Source organism: Lonchura striata, chromosome 5 (assembly GCF_050655825.1).
Source record: "Lonchura striata isolate lonStrDom1 chromosome 5, ASM5065582v1, whole genome shotgun sequence".
NCBI classification, from domain to species: Eukaryota; Metazoa; Chordata; class Aves; order Passeriformes; family Estrildidae; genus Lonchura; species Lonchura striata.
The window spans coordinates 70,584,033-70,605,994 of record NC_140707.1 but is presented as its reverse complement, the minus strand read 5'-3'; the positions used below and the strand labels follow the sequence as shown (position 1 = coordinate 70,605,994).

Genomic DNA, 21,962 nt, shown 5'->3' with positions numbered 1-21,962 from the left:
ATCAACTGCAGGACCAGCAGCTCTTGTTTGCCTCTGCCAAGGACAGATGACAGCAAAGGGTATTTAGTGATTGTGCTGGGGAGGAAACGTTGGCAAAACGAGCCGGCAAGGCTGGCACCACGCTGGTGGGGCTGCAGTAGGGAGGGACACTCCCAATGACCTCCCTGCACCTCTTTTGGGATGGACTGCCCAGGGAGACGGTGGAGTCACCATCCCTGGAGGTGTTTAAGGAAAAACTAGACGTGGCACTCTGTGCCATCATCTGGTTGACAGGGTGGTGTTCCGTCATGGGTTGGACTCGGTGATCTCAGAGATCGTTTCCAGCCTAATTGATTCTGTGATATTTCTGGCCCTGCAGTCGGGAGTTCGGTAGGTTTCAAAGCCAGGAGGTTTATCGAACGAATTTTTGGCCTCCGGCACAGGACCTTACAGATTTTTAGCCCAGACTAAACTCACTGATAAGTAGCCGGCGTCCCCGCATCGGGCTGGGCACTGGCACCCCCGTGGCTTTCAGTGCCACGTTGGTCGCTAAACCTCATCGGTGAGCTGCAAGCCCGGCACACCGGGGACAGCGGAGAACCACGGCGTCGCCAGCGCCGGGAGCTGCCTTGGAACTCGCTGGCCTCGAACAGGCACTTGCAAGGAGCGAGGAGCCCGGGAAGCGCCCCGAGCCGAGCCCCCGGTGCCTGGCGCGGCGGGGCGGCCGGTGCCTGGCGCGGCGCGGGGGCGGCTCCGCGTCCCGCCCCGCTCCGCCCCGGATTGGCGCGGCCGCCCGGCTCCTCCCGCCGCCGCCGGGCGCAGGGGGGATCCGGCCGAGCCGAGCCGAGCCGAGCCTGGCGGCTCCGCCACGGCCCGTCCTCCGGCCCCGCTCCCGGTAGGCTCCCGCGGGCGCGGCAGGGGTGGGTGGGCGCCGCGTTGGGCGCGGTGCGGGCAGGTGGGCGGCGGGCGGCGAGCGGGGCCCGCCCGCAGCGCCCGCGCTCCGCCGGCCATGGCGGCTGCGGGGCCGCCGAGGGGCCGCTGCCGCCCGCAGGACGGGGCCGCGCCGAGGGCAGCGCGCTCCGCTTGGTTTTCTTTTACCCTTTCGCTTGATTCTGTCCGCGGTGCTCTCTCAGCGCCCGCGCCCCGCTCCCGGCCTCCCCGGGGGTTTTGTGGCGCTCCTTCCCCGGCGCCGCTGGCAGCGCTGCCGCGGCTCTCCCGGCCCGGCGGGAGCGGTGCCGTGTTCCCCGCAGCTCCCGGTCACCGTGCGCGGCGCGGAGCATCTCCGCTCCCCCGCGGTTGCGTAACGCGCCCGTCCCACGCGTGGCCGGTGAGACCGAGCCCCCCCTGTTTTCTGCGGGTCAGTCTTTTCGCGGATCTTCTTTTGAAAGCAACCCCCCTCCCAAACCGCGTGTTTTCCCCCCCAAATTTTGATCTCCTGAGTTGCGGTCATTTCCTGGTGGTGTTTCTTCTGCACGGCTTCCCCCGTGGTTCATACATCGATCAGTCGCCCTTCAGAAGGGAGGGGTTGTGAACTCGCTGAACATAAACAGTGATCCGAAAAGAGCTTTAATGGTTACTAGATATTGTGATAATTCTTGAATGACGCCTTCACGTGGGGATGGCGTAAGAACCTAAGGAAAGGTTAAAAGTACAATTACGGTGGAAGTGATTTCTTCTCGGAATTACTTCCTCCAAGGCCTTACTCGAAACAATAAGCGTAGCTTTTAATTTCTTCAGTAAACCCAGATTATTGACTTATGCCATGCGGCTCCCAGTTGGAAAAATCTGCTTGGCTCAGCCGGACAAGTGAGTCTAAGGCTCGTCCTGCGAGGTGCTTCGTACAACGCCCAGCAGCCGCGTGTGTCTCTGCTCTGTTTTTAAATAACCGGCTCGGATGGGGCTGCGAAGCTCATCCCCAGCAGCCCGGAGCGTGTTGCGGGCTGTAAAACCCGCCTGCGAGGCCGTGTAAGTACTCCCGGGCTGGCCCTGCCCTGCTGGGCGCTGTCCTGGCCGTGCCACAGCGCTCGGCATCCAGTTTTGGTGGCTGGAGATATCCAGGGGAGCTGTGGAACAGGCGAACGTGCGGCGCAGGCTGCAGCCGAGAGTCTTAATGAGTGTTTTGCGTAGTGCTTCGTGTTTTCTCGGATGAAAGGTTTTACATAATTGGCCATTATAATTGTCTGTCACCCCTAGAGAAGAGCCAAAAAATCCCCTGAAAAAACAAGCGTGGAGGTAGGTAGTTGTCTTAAAAGTCCAAAGTCTAAATGTCTGTAGGTTGTGAATGCTGTTATTGCTGGGTGTGGAGACAGCAAAATGACTGAGTAAAAAGAAAAAAAAGAAAAAATTAATCTAAATCTGCCCTTTTGAACCATTTGATCAGCATCATTGGGACAAACGACATCCTGCTTGTTTGAGCTGCTTGTTCTTCAATGCCCAGACGAATTCCTAATGTGACTCTGGTTCTACCGGTGTTAATGTTTTTGTTTTTTCTTTTTTTATTTTATTTTTTTTCTCTTGAAATCTTAACTGGAAGCCTTTTACAGTGTTTTGATTCCTTTTTAATAAATGGCTAATCCCTTGCTGCAGGGGATGGGAGTGTTTTGAACGCAGCATTTTTGGGTCCTGAGGGGAGGGGGAAGGGAGTGCCTTGTGTTGCTTTCCAGCAGCCACCCGCCTTCCCCTAGCCTGAGTGAAAGGGCCTTATTGACTGATTTTGAAGGTAACCTGCCCAATTCTCCTCTTACATGCTAAAACCCATAAATTTGCTGTAGCACAGAGCCTTTGAGGGGAAGAAATGGAATGTCAAGGAGCCTGGGCTTCATCACGAGCAGCCTGGTAACAAAGGCACTGTCTGTTAATTGCATAATGCTTATCAAAATCTCCCCACCTAATGACAGAGTAACAATTTAATAGGTGTGAAAAATTGTGGGATTTGATTTAATACCACTGTCTTAAAATCATCCTGCATGTTCAGTAAGACTAAGTTGTCGCTTTCATATTTAATGGGAGAGCGACTGGAGGCTGAGGAGAAAGCTGGGGATGTTTCACTTGCACTAAATGCTCTTTAAAATCTTTTCCCCATTTGGAGAAGGATTGTGAAGAATTGTGAGTGAGTGCCTTGTTAAGTGCTAAACTGCAGCTGAGTGACTTAAAGGTTATAAAACTCCTTCTGTGTCTCTTAAATTTGGAAGCTCATCTTGAACCTTGTGCTGCGGATGTTGATCACAGGCTGGTCTGCAGCTCCAGGAAGGAGTGTGGTTTTGGGGTGTGGAGGTGCCAGGTTAGGTTTGGGTGATGTGAAGGTGAGTGCTGTGTAGTGGATGCACGACACTGCCTGGGTAATAACACCCCCTGAGGTTCCAGGTGTCAACACCTTCATCACGATGTGTTATTTGCACTTCTCAGTGCTCTGTAGCATAACCCAAACAGCATTTTGGTATAATCCTCACACAGAGGTTGTTGTATTCCCAGCAGCTAGGGTATATTCCAATATTCTTGTTCCAATATTCCCACCAGGTTTCAGAAAAGAGAGCAGCTTTTCTTGGGTCTGATGGCTGAGCCTATAAAGAAAACACAGGACTGATCCTAAACCCATCATGAAAGATAATATAGCCTGGGAAGTGTCTCTCTTGCCCTTGTCTGCTGGGATTTTTTTGTCTCTTGTGGATTATTTGGTCACTGGATGTTCCAATCCATAGATTTGAGCTTTTGAAGGAAATACTGATTTAGTGAAAGTTGTGAGTTAGAGATCCTCTTCTGTAGGCTCTGCAGGAAGGAGGGCACAGGAATGCTGCTTTGGTATGTGTGGCTGCTTCATTTTTATTTGTCCCATATTTTACTGGCTTGTTTTCTAAGCTATTTTGATTCTATTAACTTATTAAACTTAGAGTCTATTAAAGTCAGTGTGACAGTCTTTCTTTAATGTAGGAGTGTTGTCCTTTTTTTAAAAAATGTCCTTTTTTCACCCCTAAAATATGAAATGGAATAATTGTCCATAGTTCAGATTCTGCCTCTAATTGTGGTATTTGTGTTTGGAATTCACATTGTAGTTGAGGATTTAGTGTTTATTCCCCAAATAACTTTATTTTTTTTTTGTCTTTGTTGTAGAAGGGGAATATCTGCTGTATCACTTGCTAATCCTACTGTTGCAGTTTTACGCCTAGAGCATAACTGGAGTTGTATTTACAGCTGTAGGCATGGTAGTTGGTTTATTTAACTATTTTGGGTATCAAACACAGAGAAATCACAACAGGATGTCTGGTGCAGGTACAGGATGAGCATCAGTAGTACTATGACCTGGCTGTCCAAATTTGGGTGTCTGCAGTGTCATTGCAATGGGTGTCAGGGAGAGATGGATTAAATATATAAATATAGCTCAGGTGTGTCCCAACATGTTCCAGCTGCTCCTGCTGTTGCAGTACAGGCCCAATACGAATGTTTACACAGATCACCTTCCTACACATCCCAGGTTCAACCACCTCTTTAGTAGCAACTTGCTGCTGGGCAGCCACATGACTGCTTAAAGCTGTTTGGAGAGTAGAAATAAACTACAGGAGGATGCATAAATGGCTGTTAATAAAGTGTCAGCTTTAGAAAAAAAAAAAATTAGAAATGGCTGGCTGGTATCTTGGGGAGCAGAAAATAGTGCTAGTTGATTTTTTTTTTTTTCCTGTGTGATTAAAAAATAATCCTGCTTTAGAAACTGCTCTGTCTGCAGTTCACAGCGAAGTGATGGCATTTGGGTAGCAGGGAGGCAGAATTCCTGCCAGTTGAAATCTTGCTGTCCTAATGTGCCATTCCGTGCAGTACTTGGAAGCTGATATACAGTGTTCTTCTGCCTTGCAGCAAAACAACTAGTGATTAAAAATTCAGCAGATGCTGTGGTTCACTTAACTACTTGTTCTTGCATCATTCAGGTCATATCACACAATTAATGTTGCTAATGTTCGATCTAGCTTTTTTTTTTTTTTTTCTAAGAATGGAAATTATCTGAACTACCATGGGATTTACAGAACTGTTTTGGCAGGAATTGGGCTATGCAAACTAAGTTATTCAGGACTGTTTTTGCCCTTCCCCTAACTTGGAGAATCTTTTGATTTCAGAAATATTATTTGTTCGTGCCAGACAGGGCTGTAATTTCTGCAACTTTTTTGACTTTAAAAATCAAAGTGTTTTCTTTTGATTGCTTTGAGATAAATGAGACTCCCTAGATGAGAAGGAAGAGGGGGAGAACACGATAGGTGTAAGTGCTTGCTTTCTTACTTAAACTCAGTGTTTCATTTGGCCACAGAAGTATTTTTGTAAGAGAATTCTCATTTTGTTGCAGGCAGGATTTCTGCTGCTTTCAGTACATCCACTTTTAACTTGCACAATTTTGGTTAATAGTATTCAATCCAGGGTGTCACTTACTTGACTTGGAAATTAACATTAAACTTTACCTTCCCCTCCCTACGTTCTTTTAATGATGAAAGTTTTGGGTTCTTTTTGTAACACACACAGATTCTAGAAATCTTTTCTGGGCTTCCTGAAAGTAATATTCATGTAGGAAGAGACTTTTAGTTTGTTTTTACTTCTTTTACCAGTTTTCTGCTTGGAAGCTGGTGTTAGGAAGAAGCTTATCCACTTTCTTTGTGGTCAGTACAGTAATTTGGTTTTGGTTGTCCTTCCTGCACCTTCTCAAGACTCTCCTGCTTCTGCTGGGTGGTGCCCCCTAAACTGGATGGATGTGTTGATATGAACTTTCATGGCTTGTGCTGTTCTAAGAAAGATAAAATGCAGCCTGACACCAGAGGAAAATTGCTGTGTCTTTCAGTGTCTTTGAGAGGAACTTGCTGTGGTGGGGCAGCCCTGGACTCCAGAGGTGGAGAAATTAAATTGAGAATATGGAGCCCAGGTGGAGTATTTTGGTCAAGGGCACACATGAGGTTCAGCCCTTGCTGGAGAGCTGCAGGGCTGAGGGGAAGGTTTTGTCTTTTGAAGAGTGAAGCAAGGGGCAAATCCATCATAAGTATAAAAAAGGTGAATTTGTATCACACAGGATATGATGCGTATGCCTGTGAACCAGGTTTTGGATAAGGAATGGGCAAACCCAGGAGCCTTTGCTGACACATGTTGTTTGGACTTGCAGTTCGGGTGACTTTTTGTGATCTGTCAATTAGCACATCAAGAGGATGTATTTTCAGTCAGGGAAGACATTTTTCTTTGGAAAAACCTGTTTGTACTATTAACTCTAAATGTACTTCGAGAGAACTTGTCTCAACCAAGTTGTCAGCAATCAGTTTGAAAAATGAAGTCTTAAATATGTAAACCTTCCCCCAGCCTCTTCAGTGTCCTGTTCAGAATGATGGAAAAGAAAGATTCAGGCTGGGCTTTTGCATATTCCTGCTCCATGAATGCATATATCCAATGTGCTATACTTTAAGAATTGATATTCAGGATAATATGTTTAATCTTCAATTGCAAAAAAATAGCTTCACACATAGCTAATTCCATCTGCTGGAGAAATAAGAGCGAGGCTAACTTCATCACTTATTTGGGACCTGCTTTTTGCTCTGCTAATTACTATGTATGAACTTTGGAAATTTGCATAATTTTTTGGCAAACCTAAGCAGCAGCCATTTAATTTAGAATTTTTATTAACTTTAAACATCCCTAGGAACTCCTAAGCTACTTCTGGTTCATTTTGTGGTTTTGGTGTTTTACAGGGCTTGGTTTTGAAAGCTTCAGTAGCTTCTTTTGTCTTTTCCTTGCAATGACTTAATATAAGCAACAGCAGCTTGCTGCCATTTCCAGTAACTTTCAACCTGCAATGTGACACAAAATTCCTTCTGTCATTCAGATAAAAAAAGTGTTGAAGTTAAGTTCTTGTAAAAAAAAATAATTCTAAAAAAGTAAAATTAAAAGGTAGGTTTTGGTTGCTCTTCTGCAGTATGAGAAGAGCACTTGAAACATTTTAAGAGTAGATACGTTTCCAAAAGTAACCTTGGGGAAACTGGGGCATGTCAAGTCTGGTCCTAATTCTGGTAAAAACTGGTCTTATGATGTAAAATTTTAAGCTCCAAAGAGTTTGGATGTAAATTCATCATTTCAGATAGCTACTAAATGTTCTTTCTTACTCAAAGGCTGTATTTTGACATATTTTCAGCTTCCCAAGTTGTCTAGCCATGCCTTTTCCACTTGGTTTGCTTTTGTTTTTGTGACCTCCACCTTTCACTGATTTTGCTGGTTGGCAGTCAGTGGAGGTGGATAATCAGTAAAATATTGAAGCAGTTGGAATTTTATAGCAAAAAATACTGCTCTGCTTTATTGGAACGCTGTCATTTGGAGTCAGCTGTTACATGCTGATTTTCTTTTGCAGGCAATAGACTGGATTAATTTAAAAATCTGAATTATTTGTGCCCACTTTCTGTCTCAGTACCATCAGAAGCTTCATATGTGCAGTTGCACTCCTGAGTTTTTGTCCCTCTTTTCTCATCCCTCTTGCTCTGCTGACCACTTAAGAATGCAGTTTCTTCCTCGGGATGAACGGGGTTATATTGCCAGACACTTTAATTCCTCTCTAATTGGCAGAAAGCCAAGCATAAAATCTTCTTCATAAGTCACCCTAGAGGTTTCTTTGTATGTGCTATTATTTTCTTTGCGTGCTATCATCACTGAAAATACTTTTTCTTTTTTTTTTTTTCCCCTCCCCCCAAGTCTAGACCAGGCATAATTATGTTCGTGTGTATGTGTAGGCTTGGGTGTTGCCATGCTGCAAGACCCAATTTGAAGTCCTTGGGCAGTTTAAGACCAAAATTTCTTGTAGCATCAAAGGCAGCACTATCCCCTCTGCATCTAGGGAGGTGAAGTAATTTTCTGGTGTATCTGAACTTCAAAGACAGGCTCATGCCTTGTGCCTGTGGTGTGGCTTTCTGAGATGTGTCATACTGCAGGCTATATTTTAAAAAAGAGTTTGGACCCTGGGTTCAAGCAGGACTTGTGCATCAGTGATAGTGGCTGGTGTTGGATTGTGATTAATTATGTTCATGTGCTTCCAGAGCAATCCAGTTCTCTTTTCATTTATGAAATTCTTCATTGAGGTCTTTGTTCTGAGCTTCACCTTCATTGCAAAGTCTAAAAATCCTTTCCATTGTGAAACCTTGGCTCTTGTGTTGGGCTTTTTAATATTTTTATGTCTTCAGAGTTTCTGTGCTCCCTTCCACCCTGACTGCTGAGCTTGAGACAAGCTCCCTGTAAATGTCCATGCAGAACTGCCCCATTTGCTCCTGCTGAAAGGCAGCTCTTGCTTTGCCATGATGTCTACTGTGATTTTTCCTATTCCTTTCTCTTCCTGACCTCCTGCACGTGTCCTGGTGCTGGGGAGAGGAGGATCCACTGCTGAACAATGAGGCCATGCAAAGCATGGTACCTTGAGACAAGTGTCAGGCACTTGGGAAGGGAATTCTAAAGGAAACCTCATCCTTAAGCAAATATTTGTGTTCAAAAATGGGTTTATACACCTCAATTTGACCATCAGTGCACCAGAGCTTGCCAGCAGCTATGGGACAGACTTGCATTTTTTCACTTTATTTCCTCTCCAAAGAAGGATAATGCTCTACCATTGGTTTGGTGTTTTTTTTGTTTGTTTGTTTGTTTTGGTTTATTTTTTTAATGAGGTAACTTTATCTTAATAAACAGATGAATGAAGTGATGCAGAGTGCTTGTTTTTGCGGCTGAAATCTCTGTGAATCTGCTGCTCCTTCTGAAACTGGGGCTGTGGGAGGATTACTGATAGCAATGAATCCATCTTCTATGGTGTTAAGGAAAAAAAAAGGTCCCTGTGTTTCTCTTAAAGTGCTTATGGATTTTTTTAGATGCAGTAAGACTGCAGATGTAGTCATATTAAAATATAAAACATCTCACTTCGAATTGGTCGCTCAGCAGAAGGAGCTGGAGACGTGACTTTGGTAGAAATTGCTGGGAATTCTTTTTAATGCAGTTTTGCAGCGTGTGCTGTGGATGGGAGCCCAGAGCAGTCTGAGTCATGCTTCCTCCATGGAGAGGACATGGGATGCCACCAGCAGTGGACTAAACCAGTTTTCCTAATGATTGCTTTGTTCAGCTTTAGCTACTTATGGGGTTGTTAAGATGGTGTCAGCTGATGTGTCAGCTGGAGGCCATGAGGTAAATTGTAGGATAAAGCGCAGTAGTTTACATACCTTTGTAGCAAATGTCTCTGCAGCATTCTGCACACTCTTCTCGCCTTAAAAAAGGGTTTTTTAGCCCTTTTTCCTCGTTTGGATCAATAGGTGTATGGAGCAAGGAAAGGGTTTTGTTTTGATTTTGTGAGGTTAATACGGCTTCATCCCTGACCTGACTGAATCCTACAAAGTGAAGGCACCTGTGCATCCTGCAGGGATGGCCCATTCTCTTTGGGGAAATGTTTTTTAAGAAATTTGGAAGAACTTAGGTAAATATTGAGGAACAAGTAAAAATTGAGTGAAATTCCGTCAACTGAGTGAATTCACTGAGTGAAAATTGCTGCATCTCTAGTGGACCTATCCAGAGCAAGTTTGTTGATGTTGGTTTAATGGTGGTTTTAAGGTTATTTTAATATTTTTATTTTATTTTAAGGATTTGGGGAATGCCCCCTATCCCCTAGCTCTCCCCTGTGCTCCTTGGGTCACAGGTAGAGAGACTTTACTGGGATATATGGGCTATATATGTGTATATCCCATATATATGGGATATATTTACTGGGATATATATAAGGCAGAGGCTGCTGAGAGAAACCTTGTCTTTAATTAGACCAATGGGTATCACTGGGGTGGAGGGGAAGAGATGAGTGAGCTTTTGAGCCTGAATAAATGTCAGCTTGTATTTTATCAGAATTGCAGTTTGGAATCAGGGATTCACCGAGTTCCCATTTGGCTGTGGGCTGTCTGGGGCCTTTTTGCATCTCCCATCTCATAGCTGCAGTTATGGGAAAGTTGCACATACCACTTTACAGACATAAAGCAGAGCTCTTTAGGGGAAGGAAGGGTAAATGACCCAGGTAAAATGAGCCAAGCTGGAGTCAGTAAAACTACCCAGAATGCCAGCAAGTGATACCTGTGTCCTGAGTTTAATATATTCACTTCCCAGTGGTCATGCCCAGGAGGATTAGTTGAGAGATGCTTTAACCTAAAGCTACTTGGAACAGCAGTGCTTTCTTTTTTCCCTTCCCTCTCAAAAGTGGTTTGCTTTTACTAAAATAGCTAAATGCAGGCATGTAAAGCTTAATATATATGTGTGTGTGGGGGTACCTGAGAAAGCATCCGATTGGGTAGCCCTGCAACTTTCTCCTAGGGAGATGCTGAGAATATCACCTTTGCTGCCACTCAGGGCCAAGCCAGGCTTGTTAGCAGCTTGTAAGTGACAGCCCTACTTTGCTTTGTGGGTATTTTAAGTGATGAGGGTAGCAGAGCTCCAGGGAGAGGTGATAACGTCTGTGCTGGTTTTCTTCTTGATAGGGAGGTGGCAGAGGAGGAGGAGATAGGACTAATTGCATACCTTCCAATTCCAGTTACTTCATTACAGAACAATCATTGGAGCAGCCCTGCAATCTGCTCTGATAGCAGATAAGTGGCGTGGCTCACAGCGCTTCAATCTAAACAAAACTTAAGTGCTTTTTCCTTTTTCCCTGGAGTGAAACTGTAATTTCGTTATGTGAATGTTAGCCAGGACAAAGTTGTTTTTGCAGCTGTCATGATGATTCTCTGGGCTTTGTGTTAGAGGTATGTCCCCAGTGTGTGTAGCAAAAATATCCTAAAATACTGCATTCCCATACCTGGAAGCTTCAGTTGAAAGCTCTCCAAATGTTTGCCAGGTGAAGATCTGTTTAGCTTTGACATTAAGATGTCTCAGAGGGTTTAGATATAAACCAGTGAAGGTTTGGATTATATTCCTTTCCATAGCAATACATGTTAATTACCTTCTCTGTCTGCCTTAGGCCCTGAAATGGTCAAGTGAAAGAGCCTGAGCACATCTCTGCTGCTTCAGAATACGAGTCCCTCTGGTGAGGGTGGTCAGGTTGAAGCATTGCCTCATTTTGGTTCCTCTGGTGTAGAAATGGTGTTAAATGCAGTCCATGTGATGCAAAAGAGAACTATCAGCAGAGCCTGGGAGAGAGATTTTGCCTCTCTTTGAAATGGGGTAAAAGTGAATTTGTACTCCAGGCTGAACCTTGGGAAATCATAAAATCCCAGAATGTTTAGGTTGGGAGGAACCTTTAAGCCCATCTCATTCCAACCCCCTCCCATGGGCTGGGACACCTTCCACTATCCCAGATTGTTCCAACCTGGCTTTGGACATTTCCAGGGATCCAGGGGCAGCCACAGCTTCTCTGGGCAACCTGTGCCAGGGCCTCATAAAATCCCTGGAACTGCTGTTGGTGACGATGACTTTTAAGGTATCTATTTAGGGCCACAAAATCACCCCAGACTAGTGCCTGGACTTTGCACAGTGCAGTACTGGCCAAACCTTAAACTCTCTTCAGGCTCACTTTTTCTGGACTGTGCCACAGAACCATTAAATCCGATCCGTTCCTAAAAAGACAGCTGACTGTGCAATCTGAGCCACATAAAATTCTTTGTCTCTGCTTTGGATTTGAATGGAAAAGTAGTTTGTTTTCCCATTAAATTGACCTCAACTGTCGCTGCCCCAAAGGGGGTCTGTTCTTGCAGGCTCTGCTTGGCCAGGAGGCAGAGCGTGCTTGGCTCTCCCTGTGTTTTGCTGCAAGCCTGCTAACTCTCTCCAGGACAACGGGAGGATGGTAATGCACTAAGGCAGGTATTTGTTAGCAGGTTAACTGTTTTGGGAAAGAAAATATAATATACTTTGTAAAAGTTAATAGTTTTGTAAGTTCAGGCTTGGTTGTGTTGCTGGCTGATAGGGTTGGTGGTGTAGCTCCAGCTGCAGCATTAAGCTGCAGTTAAGAATAAATAAGGTGAAGTGGCGGTGAATTTCAAAGGAACAAAGAGTGCAAAGTCCCCTTAATTGCATCTTACATTTTTATAGTGTGGCTTTCAGAGGGAAAGGCCCAAACATGCTTTGCAAACCAACATGTGCATTGTGTGCTGTAGTGGATCCATACTTTGATAGGAACAGTGTTATTTATTTAATGAGATGAACTGCATCACATTCTTTTTTTTAAAGAGGTATTTCTTTATTTGTACTGGGGGAAAATACATTTTTTCTGAGAGTCTGTAGCTGATCAGACTCCTGTATCTCTTTCTCACCACTGATGTTGCAGGGGCAGGAGGCTGGCAGGTTGGATTGGGTATTGCCTAAATAAAAATGAGGTTCAAGCCTGGAGTGTTACCTGGCAGGGCTGCCTGACCCCCACCTGCTGGAGATGTTGACTCACAGTGCTCTTTGCTTTTGCTCATGGTTTGTTTAGGAGAAGGTTTTAGGATGTGAGTCTCACATGGGAGCACAGGTGCCAGGCTGTCCTTTTAAGAGTTTGGGTGCCTTGACTTTGTAGGGAAAAGAAGCCAAAAAATGGGCTGTGATATCTTTTATGTTGGCCAAGCTGCTCCAAGGGAAATCCAGGTGGGAAGGGACTCACCTATGGACAGGAAGCATCAGCAAAAAGCACAGCTCCTTGCTAAGAGTGGGCAAAATTCCTCCACCTGTGAACACCATCACATACACCCAGCCTTGGCTCTTCTCTGGCTTCTGTTTGCCTTTTAATGGCTGTGGAGTGCCTTGGTGCTTCCTTCCTGTCTTCCTGGTGTTTGGCTCAGGGGTTTGATGGCCCCTCTGATGTTGGAATTGGCACATGGGAGCAGGTGAATGTCCATGGCATTACACTGGTGTGTTTATGAGCTGGGATGGCTGCACTGGGACTTCTCACACACTTCCATATCCAGTACTTAGTCACCATGCATCTTCACTGCAGAAAATGAATGGAAGGCAAATTGTTACTGGAGACTTTTCCAGGGAAAAAATTTTTAATGAGTACCTGAAGGACCACAATCTTATGGATTGTGTGTGGTGTCATGTAGCTGTGAGCAGGTTTTCCTTATTGCAGAAGCTGGATTGATTCCTCGGGGTAGGATAGCATCTGATTTTTATATGAGGGAGGGGGAAAACTTGTCTGACTTTAATCTGAATTTACTAGGTACTTAATAAGAAAGACCTCTGCCCTGAGTGACTTGCTCAGCCTATGTTGTGTTGCAGGAGCTCCATGGAGATGAAGCCTGCTGGCTTTATTTTGCTCTGAAATCCATTTGGCTCAAAATTGCTTCCAGAATCTCATCCTCCCTGGTACTCCAGACTTGTGACTGGGTAACCTGCTGAGTGTTAAGGGTTGTGGCAAAGCTTGGGCGCTGCGGTGGCTGTGAGGTGACACCGGCACATGGAACTTGTCCTTCAGGTGACAGGCAGAGGCACATTTCTGAGAGCTGTCTGCTTCTGCCTGTCTCATCCCTTTATAATCTGCAGTTTATATTTAAAAGCAGAGGGATTTAAGTTGTTTTCTGTGCAGTTGTGGCCCGTGGGAGCAGTTGGCTGTCGTGGTGTTTGGCCCTGGAGCTGCCTTGGTGGCTGATTGCGTAAGCGAGCAGGGAGTGAGCGAAGGTATTTGCAGCAGTCACTTGGAAACGGGGATAATTCAAGTCTCGATCAAGCTCAGGCTCAAACAGGTTGTGGAATTTATTTATACAACACCACTGGGGTGTGTGACACTGCAGAGCCAAACGAACAGTGGTTCCCAGCCCCAAGGCTTGTGTTGGGTATTAGATAACGAGGGATGGGGTAATTACAGCCAGGGACATGGGTGGAGGGGTTCGAAGTGGGTGAGGGCTACATCCGTGTGGAGAACATGAAATGTGCCTGGTTAATGGCAGTGTGAAGAAACTGTGGGTGCGTCTGGGGTTATGGGAAGGCTGGAGGTCAGCTCTGCAGAAGGAAATGTTGTCTGAGCTATTAGAGACACGTGGATTAATAAGGGAAAGCGGAAGGAGGCAAAATGAAACCAGCCAAGCGTACAGGGAGGGGCCAGGTTACACAGAAGCTGACGTACAACAGCAGTGGCACTCCAGGGGCTTGAGGAATTTGGGGGGTCACAGCAGCCACTGGGAATCCACACCTGGACCCCAGAACGTGTGTGCTTGAAGGGAGCAGAGGAAGAGGTAAAGGAAGGGGTCCACTGTGGCTTCTGGGGGCTTGGCGGTCCCTCCTCTCTGCTGTCTGTGCTCCCTGGGCTCTCGTGGTGTCAAATTGGCTTCTGCCCAGCCACTGGGCTGTTTTTGGGGTCTACTCGATCAGTCAGCACTGAAGACCTTGAATTGGTGGATCTCCACGTCAGCAGTGCATGGATTGTTGTTCCTATGTGCCCTTTGCTCTGGGCAAACTGGATCTTTTGGGTTTTAGGAGCTGGGTAGTGGTTGTTAATACCTTTACTGTGTCACTAATTTCCTTTTTCCTTCCCTTTTGCTCTTCAGAAATGCCATTCTCATGAGTGTAAGGAACCAACAGAACTGTAATGTCTAACCCTACATGGAATAACAACTCTTGGAAGGTACCACCCTTTTTTTAACTACACAGTTTTGTTACAGGTTGGGTTAATGATGTGCTGATCTTTGCTTCAAAGCTTGAAACTGAAGAACTGTGTCTTATGTAATGCTGTCCCTTTGAAAGGGCTGACAGTGCTGTGATCCTCCAGTCTCTGATTTCCAGAAAAGCTGGGTGCAACCTAACACTTGGTTTGGGGTGCTGAGGGACCATCCCTCTTTCTGTGTGGATGATGATGTCTTTAGGCAGCTCTGGTGTTGCCTTAGGAACAGATGGTGGTTTCTATTCAGAGAGCTGAGCTGAGCTTTCTCCATACTTGGTGGCCATGGTTGGAAACATATTGCCCTTCTTTTTAGTGATTCATGATGGTTTGCTCCTTCCTTCAATTCAGTGACCTTCTGGATTGTCTTTCTTGAGGCTTCTAGGCATATTTATAAAGGATATTTGTGATGAAGCGCAGTTACACTTTAACATTTAGATTGAAATGTCTTGGCTGTTCGTGCTGCATTAACCAGCTCTCAGGCGTTGGCTTGTTCTGCTGTCTGATCCTGCAGTGATGCCATAATACCGAATTTTGGACTGCCCTGTGCATTGCCATGGCAACAGACTGATGTCACACGCTCAAGGACATGACTTCAGTGCACGATCATGCAGAGGCACAATCAGATTTGGGGAGGAGAAAGCTGACTAATGCACATCTCAAAAGCAAACAAGGGGAATGCAGGTTGCAGCTGACCAACCAAGGTGCCTCAGTGTGAAAATTCCTCGCTTAGAGGAGGGGCTGATTCTGTCTCTAAGACAGGAACAGTTGTCTTGATGAGCTTCTCTTCACCATGGAGATGCAGAGGACTTGCAGGTCTCCTATATCTTTAAAACAGGTGGTGGAAGAGCTCATTGTTTCTGGGGTGGGGAAATGCTCTCTGGTTTCAGAGCTTTGAAAGGGCACTGCTTTAATTTTAAAGAACCTCTCAGTGGTCTTGCAAGCACCCTGAGAACACTTTGACTTGCTTAATGTTGTTCAAACAGTTTAATTGGTTTTCCAAAGCTTTTATTTTATCCATAACATTGGAAGGTGAAAGGGGAACTCCGCATCTGCATTATGGTCACATTTTCCTATATCCTATTAGCAGATTCCAAGATTGTTTAATGTGATCTCCACCCATTTCATTTGGCTGCAACCTTTGCTCCCATGAAAACAAGGCTGATTGTTCTGAATTGCTGTGTGTATGTGCTTTGGCACGGCATGAAGGTACCTATAATAACACAACCATTGTCTGGAAAAAAAGGCAGTTTGCAGTAATAACTACAAATAAAAGGGTGCAGTCCAGGGGCAAGACAGATAATGGTCCTTTTCCCACCCACTGCACAGGGCAGATTCTTAAACATGGTCACCCCTCAGCATGACAGGGCTATGGGCTTTAGCCTGGGATGTGAATAGTGGGAATAAGGGACTGAAATATTTGCATGTTGTTCCAAGTTTCTCTTTCCTGGCCCCGGTTCCATTGCTCATATCTACGGATGGGGAGACTGAATGACTTTTGCACAATGCAGTGTTTTATTTACATGCTGTGAGCAGTTTAACAAGTGTGTGTGTGCTAAATGAAGCATTCCCACTTTCAGTGAGCAGCTGATGCACCCTTAAAATAAAAAAAAAAGATTTAAAAAAAAAAGTGCCTTTAGGTTGAACAGTGGGGTTTTGAGGGGTGACATTGTGCTGTGTGCCTGAGCGGATGGCGGGTCATGCCAAGGCTGAATGTTAACTAGAAATGCTGTGAGATGCAGCAAATAACCAACTCACACTCCTTGGTGCTAAAGTAATTTCTGCTCATCTCTGCACTTTGTGGGATAAAAGCTGTTATAGTGCAAGATTTGGAAGTAACGTAATTGTTTTAAATGCTCAGTGTCACAGGAATTGAGGACATTTAACAGAAACTGGCATTTCTTGTAGCAGTTTGGTTGCCTCCCAGGACAGGAAACTGTGGAGTGGTAAAAAAAGAGTCAGGGAAGGAGTTTAACAACCCTCTCTGTAAATCACGATGCTTGAATTCAGATCCTGGCCTTGAGCTGAAAGGACTGGAAGCTCTGCAGGACCCAGTGATTCAAGCTGCTCTGCAGAGAACAAGAAGATAATGGTGATGGACTATCAGGAAGGCGGCCTTGCTGAGAAGAGAGGCTTTGTGATATAGTCAAGGGGAAGGAAGTCTGGAGAACTCAGAAAAGGAACAGATGTTTTTGGTGGTGGGGAAAAACTTAACTATCCCTGTAGTTTGCTCTTGCAGCGGAGCCAGCAGGAGGAACTTGATACCAAACAAAAGTAGGCACACCCAGGATTTAGCAGAGGGATCCTGGAAAGCTGAAAATCAGTGCTTTGGTGCTTTTCTGTTTGACAAATCTCTTATACAGTGGCATCTGGCAGATATAATAATATATGTGTGTGCAAAGGTGTGTGTAAAACAGCTTGAAGGTGTTAGATGTTTCTCTTTAACAGCAATAAAAGAAGTATTGATATATGAAGTGATACTCAATGTGGGCAGCCAAGAGAGATGCTGTTCTCTGAGAAGGAAATAATGACAGAAGATGCATTAAAACAGGGTGAGGTTTTTTCTAGGGTGTGTTTATGGATGGTGATGACTTGAAGTGTGATAAAACAGATTGCTGATCCAGTGTATCAAAGTACCAGTGGCAATGATTTTTCAAACTGTTGAAACTTGCATCCACCAAAAAAAAATATCTATTTTGTTCTTCCTAATAGGTTAATCCACTGTAATTGGTTGTGAAGTCAACCTGGGGGAATTTTCCCACCTGTAAGTGATGCACAGCCTCTTTGCTGTCTACTTGGCAACCGTAACTTCAGATAATTAAAAGCTGTTTTTGAAACCCGCTTTTCTTTCAACTCTTGTTTTTCTGCATCTTGCCGCTTTTCTGAGAGCTGTCAGTCACTCTTCTGGCCAAGGTCTAAAAAGCAAGATAATGTGCTTTCAGGAAAGGAAAACTGCAGATGATCTTTTTACTTTAATATTTCAAAAAAGCATAAAAAATACAAAACAGAATGTGAGGAGCTTTTTAACATGCATGTCACTGCTGCATTTCTAAAAGTAACTAAACTTTCCCAGTCCAGTATGGAAAACTTTGACTTTCAGAGCTCTGGTGCCACTTGCCCTGCTAAAATCAATAACCAAGCCTCCGTGGCTCACTTAGGAAGCAGTTCCAGTTACCCAGAAATTACAGGAGTTGTTCAGCACAGGGATCCTCTGGTTTCAGCACATACTTTCATTGCTCTGTAGTGTTTTGAGAGGCCGAAGGGTGGGATGCAGCTCCAGTGAATTTCCAGATTCCTAACAGTGTGAGGGACTGTTTTTAATCGTGATGATAAAAACAGCTATTCCCAGTTGGAGGTTTAGTCAGTGGTATAATTATCAGAGCTATGAAATAGTGCAGGGATGGCTTGGGATGGAAAAAAAATAAGGTTTGGAACTTATTTTCTTGAGGGAGCTGTTTGAAATTATTTCCTGCAAGCTCATAGAGAATTGGTGAGAGATGTCAAAGGGTGAGGGCTCAAGATTGGTAATTGCTTTGGTGATTCAGTAATTCAATTTGGGCTGGCAAGCTGCAGCTGGCTTTTGGGAGAGAATTGGTTGTTAAAAGCCAGGGTGGTGAGTGGGAGCTCTGGAGTGGCACATTTGGTTTGTTAGGTGCTGAGGATTTCCACAGCAGGGTCACAGTCCCCAGCTCCAAAGCTGGCTCACTTAAACCATCCCTTCTAAACCACAGCTAGCTGTGGGCTCCTTATTTTCTGCTTCACTTCTTAGTAATTTGGTGGGGTTTATTCATATTTTTTGTTTTGCCCAAGAGGGGGAAACTCTGAGAAGAAAATACTGTTTGTGCTGGAGGGAGCAGTGGGAATATTGGGTTAGAGAGCAGTGTAGGTATTTTTTCCTTTTTCTGTCTTGATTATAAAGTGATTTTTTTTTTGAGCTGTTAGAGCAGAGACCACAAAGGTGCTCTGAGGACTGAAGCACCTCTGCTCTGGAGCCAGGCTGGGAATGTTCACCTGGAGAAGAGGAAGCTCCAGGGAGAGCTCAGAACCCCTTCCAGTGCCTAAGGGGACTTGGGAAAAAGAGGGAGTTTGACTTTTTATATGAGCAGATAGGGAAAGGACAAAGGGGAACAGTTTTAAAATAAAAGAGGAGACATTTAGATTAGATATTGGGAAGAAATTCTTCTCTGTGAGGGTGGGGAGGCCCTGGCACGGGGTGCCCAGGGAAGCAGTGGCTGCCCCATCTCTGGACCAAGGCCAGGTAGGACAGGGCTTGGGCAACCTGGGGTAGTGGAAGGTGCCCCTGCCTGTGGCAGGGCATTAGAACAAGGTGATCTTGAAGATCCTTTCCAACCCAAACCATTCTAGGATTTTATATTTTCTGTGTTTTTTAATTAAAATTTCAAATCTTGTAAAACAAACCCGAATCTGATGTTTCCCGTGGACTTTAGAAAAGTTCATACTTCCAAAATGGTTATTAACATGGAAAGAATTGCACCAGAATTATTTCTGGTGTCTTCTTATAGGTCTGTGCCACTGAATTTTGAAGAGGAAATGTGAAAAGGGAAAGGCAGAAGCAGAAAGCAGAAGTTGTCACAGTTCATAAGCGTGCAGAAGTTGTCCTTTACTGAAATTTCAATGCTATTTTTGGGCCTTTTTTCCTTAAGAGTGAATTACAGTGGAATTCGTGCTATGCTTAGGATTTCTGAAAGCTTAATTTTGTCAGTTGCTAGGTGTATTGACTACAAAGCTCTGAAAATATCAAACTATTTTTTACTTCAATAATTCTTGAGTTATTAATGGGAAAAAATCTTTAAAAATAGAGCTAAAAAAAGATTAAAGATCTGTGGAATTGGTAGGTTTCCAGATTAGTTTAGATTTTTAAACAGTTCTTTGAAGTAATCTTGCAATAAGATACTGGATTTTATGTTGGCCCCTACTGCAGTTTACCAGTCAAAACCCCTGAGTTTCTGTGAAGCTGAGTTGCTTCAGCAGATGTTTTGTGTACAAGGTTCTCTTGAGAATTTCCATAAACCCAGGTGATGCTTTGTCTGGGAAGGATTTGCAGTGTGTCCTTGGCTGCCTTCTGTCTTCATCTTGAGCCCTTTGGCCATAAGGTGTCACATGTCTGTGCTTTGGCTGTTCAAAGTCCTTTCTGGTCCCTTTAAAGGGGTTCTGTGCTTCTTTACAAGCTGCAAAGCAGTTTAGGGTGGGAAATACCCTGATGCTGCTTTGGGATCATTCACCTGCTTTTGTGTCAGCCCAGCTCTGCTCACCTGTGCCCTGTTCCCTCCCTGTTCTGCTCCTGCTGCTCTGTCTGTGTTGGATGAGCTCTGCAGGTGCCTGGTTCTCACTGATGGATATCCAGGGCTCTGCTTGGGTTGCAGCATCGTGCCAAGCACTGTCGTGAGCCTCCTCTGCCTTGCTGTGCTGTTCCCCTGGCACTGGTGAGGGTTCCAGCCTTGTGTTGCTGGCTGTCACACCCTGGTGTCCTGTTTCTTTCCTTTTCCTTGCGTGACTTCACGCTGCAGGCCTGGAGCTGTAGGAGAGCCGCTCATTCCTGGCAGCCCCAAGGATGTCAGAGGGTCCCTCCCAAAAAGGTCTGGTGGCAGGAGAGCTCTGGAGGCCTCTGGTTGTAAAGAGTGGCTGCTCCCTATCCAGGAAATTGGGGCTGAGAGTCATCTCTCCAGAAGGTGTGTCCTCGCTGAGGAGCTGTGTCACCAGGAGTTGTATGAGAACATAAGAAGGTTGTGTGGCCTTCATGGGAAGGAGAAACCTCATCAAATTCAACAATCCAGGTGCAAGGTGCTGCTCCTGGGTCAGGGCAGTCCTGGGTGTGAGTACAGACTGGGAGGAGAAGCCATTGAGGACAGCCCTGCAGAGGAGGACTTGGAAATTGTGGTGGATAAAAAAAGGCTTTGAGCCAGCCATGGGTGCTCACAGTCCAGAGGGACAACTGAGTCCAGGGCTGCTTCAAAACAGGAGTGGGCAGCAGGTCAAGGGATGTGATTCTCCCCACACAGGGTGCCCAGAGCAGCTGTGGCTGCCCCATCCTTGGAAATGTCCAAGACCAAGTTGGATGGGGCTAGGAGCAGCCTGGGATAGAGGAAGGTGTCCCTGCCCTTGACCAGGCGTTGAGACTGGATGGACTTTGAGGTCCCTTCCAACCTGAGCCTCTCAAGGGTTCTGTGAAGCAGGATGTTTTCAGAGAGCCCAGAGACTCAGAATTCCCCCCTGCATCAGGGATCCCAGGGGGGGTCTGCACCACCTCTCACAAGAAGTCAGAAGTGAATAAAAGAGGGAGACTGGGAAGTGGCCACTCTCCATTCAAGGAGGAATATTCCCATCCCTCCTGAAGACTTGACATTAATAATAAGCTGTGAGTGATTGTGGTGGGTGGCTCCCTGCTGCAGGGGACAGACACATCCACCTGCCCATCTGACAGGTTGGCCAGAGGAGGTTGTTGCCTGCCAGGGACTGGAATTGCAGATGTCACAGAAGGATTGCCAAGAGAGCTTAAAGGTCAAGATAAAATTCATGACATTACTCATTACTGTTGTGGACAAAACAAAAAAAACATTTATTGATGGCTAGAATAGTAAAATAATAGTAGGGAACAAATGTAAAACTAACATCTTCTCTCTTCAATTTCACTGTGGGGCATGCCTTACTCTGCCATGGAGCACCCCACACCCCTCCCTGGTCTTGGTGGGGTTTTTCCTCATTGTCTCTCTTTCTTAAATGTTTCCTCAGTGGTACCAGTTGGTTCAGTGATGAGCTGAGCCACGTCCTGTGGTGGGACATGAGGAACAGGCTGGAAAGGGCCTGGGGCAGCTCTGACCTCTTCCAGTAGAATCTCTTTTAGAACCTGACACTAATTAGTGATTTTTTTTTTTGTTGTTTTTTTTTTGATCTTAGATTGTAACCTGTTCTTTAGGAGCGTTTATGTTTTGTTTTATAAGACACAGCTGAATCCAGTGAATCCCAAACTTATTCAGAGGGTGTGGGTGGTGGTGTGTCCTGTTTGTTTGTGGGTGGGTGGATTGTTTTAAGATGTTCCTCAGGAATCTGTTCTGGTGGAAGTTTGCAGATGTAATGAGGCATTTTGTTCCAAAATGTGCTGTGAAAAATAGTTTGAACTTCTTTCTGCATGAAATCTGTCCTGAAGTTTGGTATACTTGGATAGCTCTTTCCCTAAGTGCAGAGCAGACTTTTTTGTAAACTGCTGACCTATAAATTTGAGACTTCCGAGTTCAGCATTTTTTTGCATTGTCCTTGCAAGGTGGAAGATAGTTCTCTGTGAAGGTGTGACACTGGGGCACCAGCAGTGGCCTACTTTAGAGAAAAGTTTGAAAATATTTGAGGTTTTGTGACAAATCATGAGGCATTGATACTAAAAACAGCAGAAAAC

At 45.2% G+C, this 21,962-nt stretch overlaps 1 protein-coding gene across 10 annotated transcripts in view; it reads left to right on the top strand.

Annotated features, from left to right (window-relative positions):
* Positions 1-727: 727 nt before the first annotated feature.
* Positions 728-21,962, top strand: part of FBXO34 (F-box protein 34) — a 39,363-nt gene continuing 18,128 nt past the window's right edge. For 4 of the 10 annotated variants that reach the window (XM_021534620.4, XM_021534621.4, XM_021534623.4 and 1 more), the window contains exons 1-2: positions 728-874; positions 14,445-14,521. The gene's annotated coding sequence lies outside the window, so the exon portion shown is untranslated. Of the gene's footprint in view, positions 875-1,228; positions 14,133-14,444; positions 14,522-17,266; positions 17,319-21,962 lie in introns of those variants that run through there. The other 6 variants (XM_085581006.1, XM_077783889.2, XM_085581009.1 and 3 more) reach the window with 4 other exon arrangements.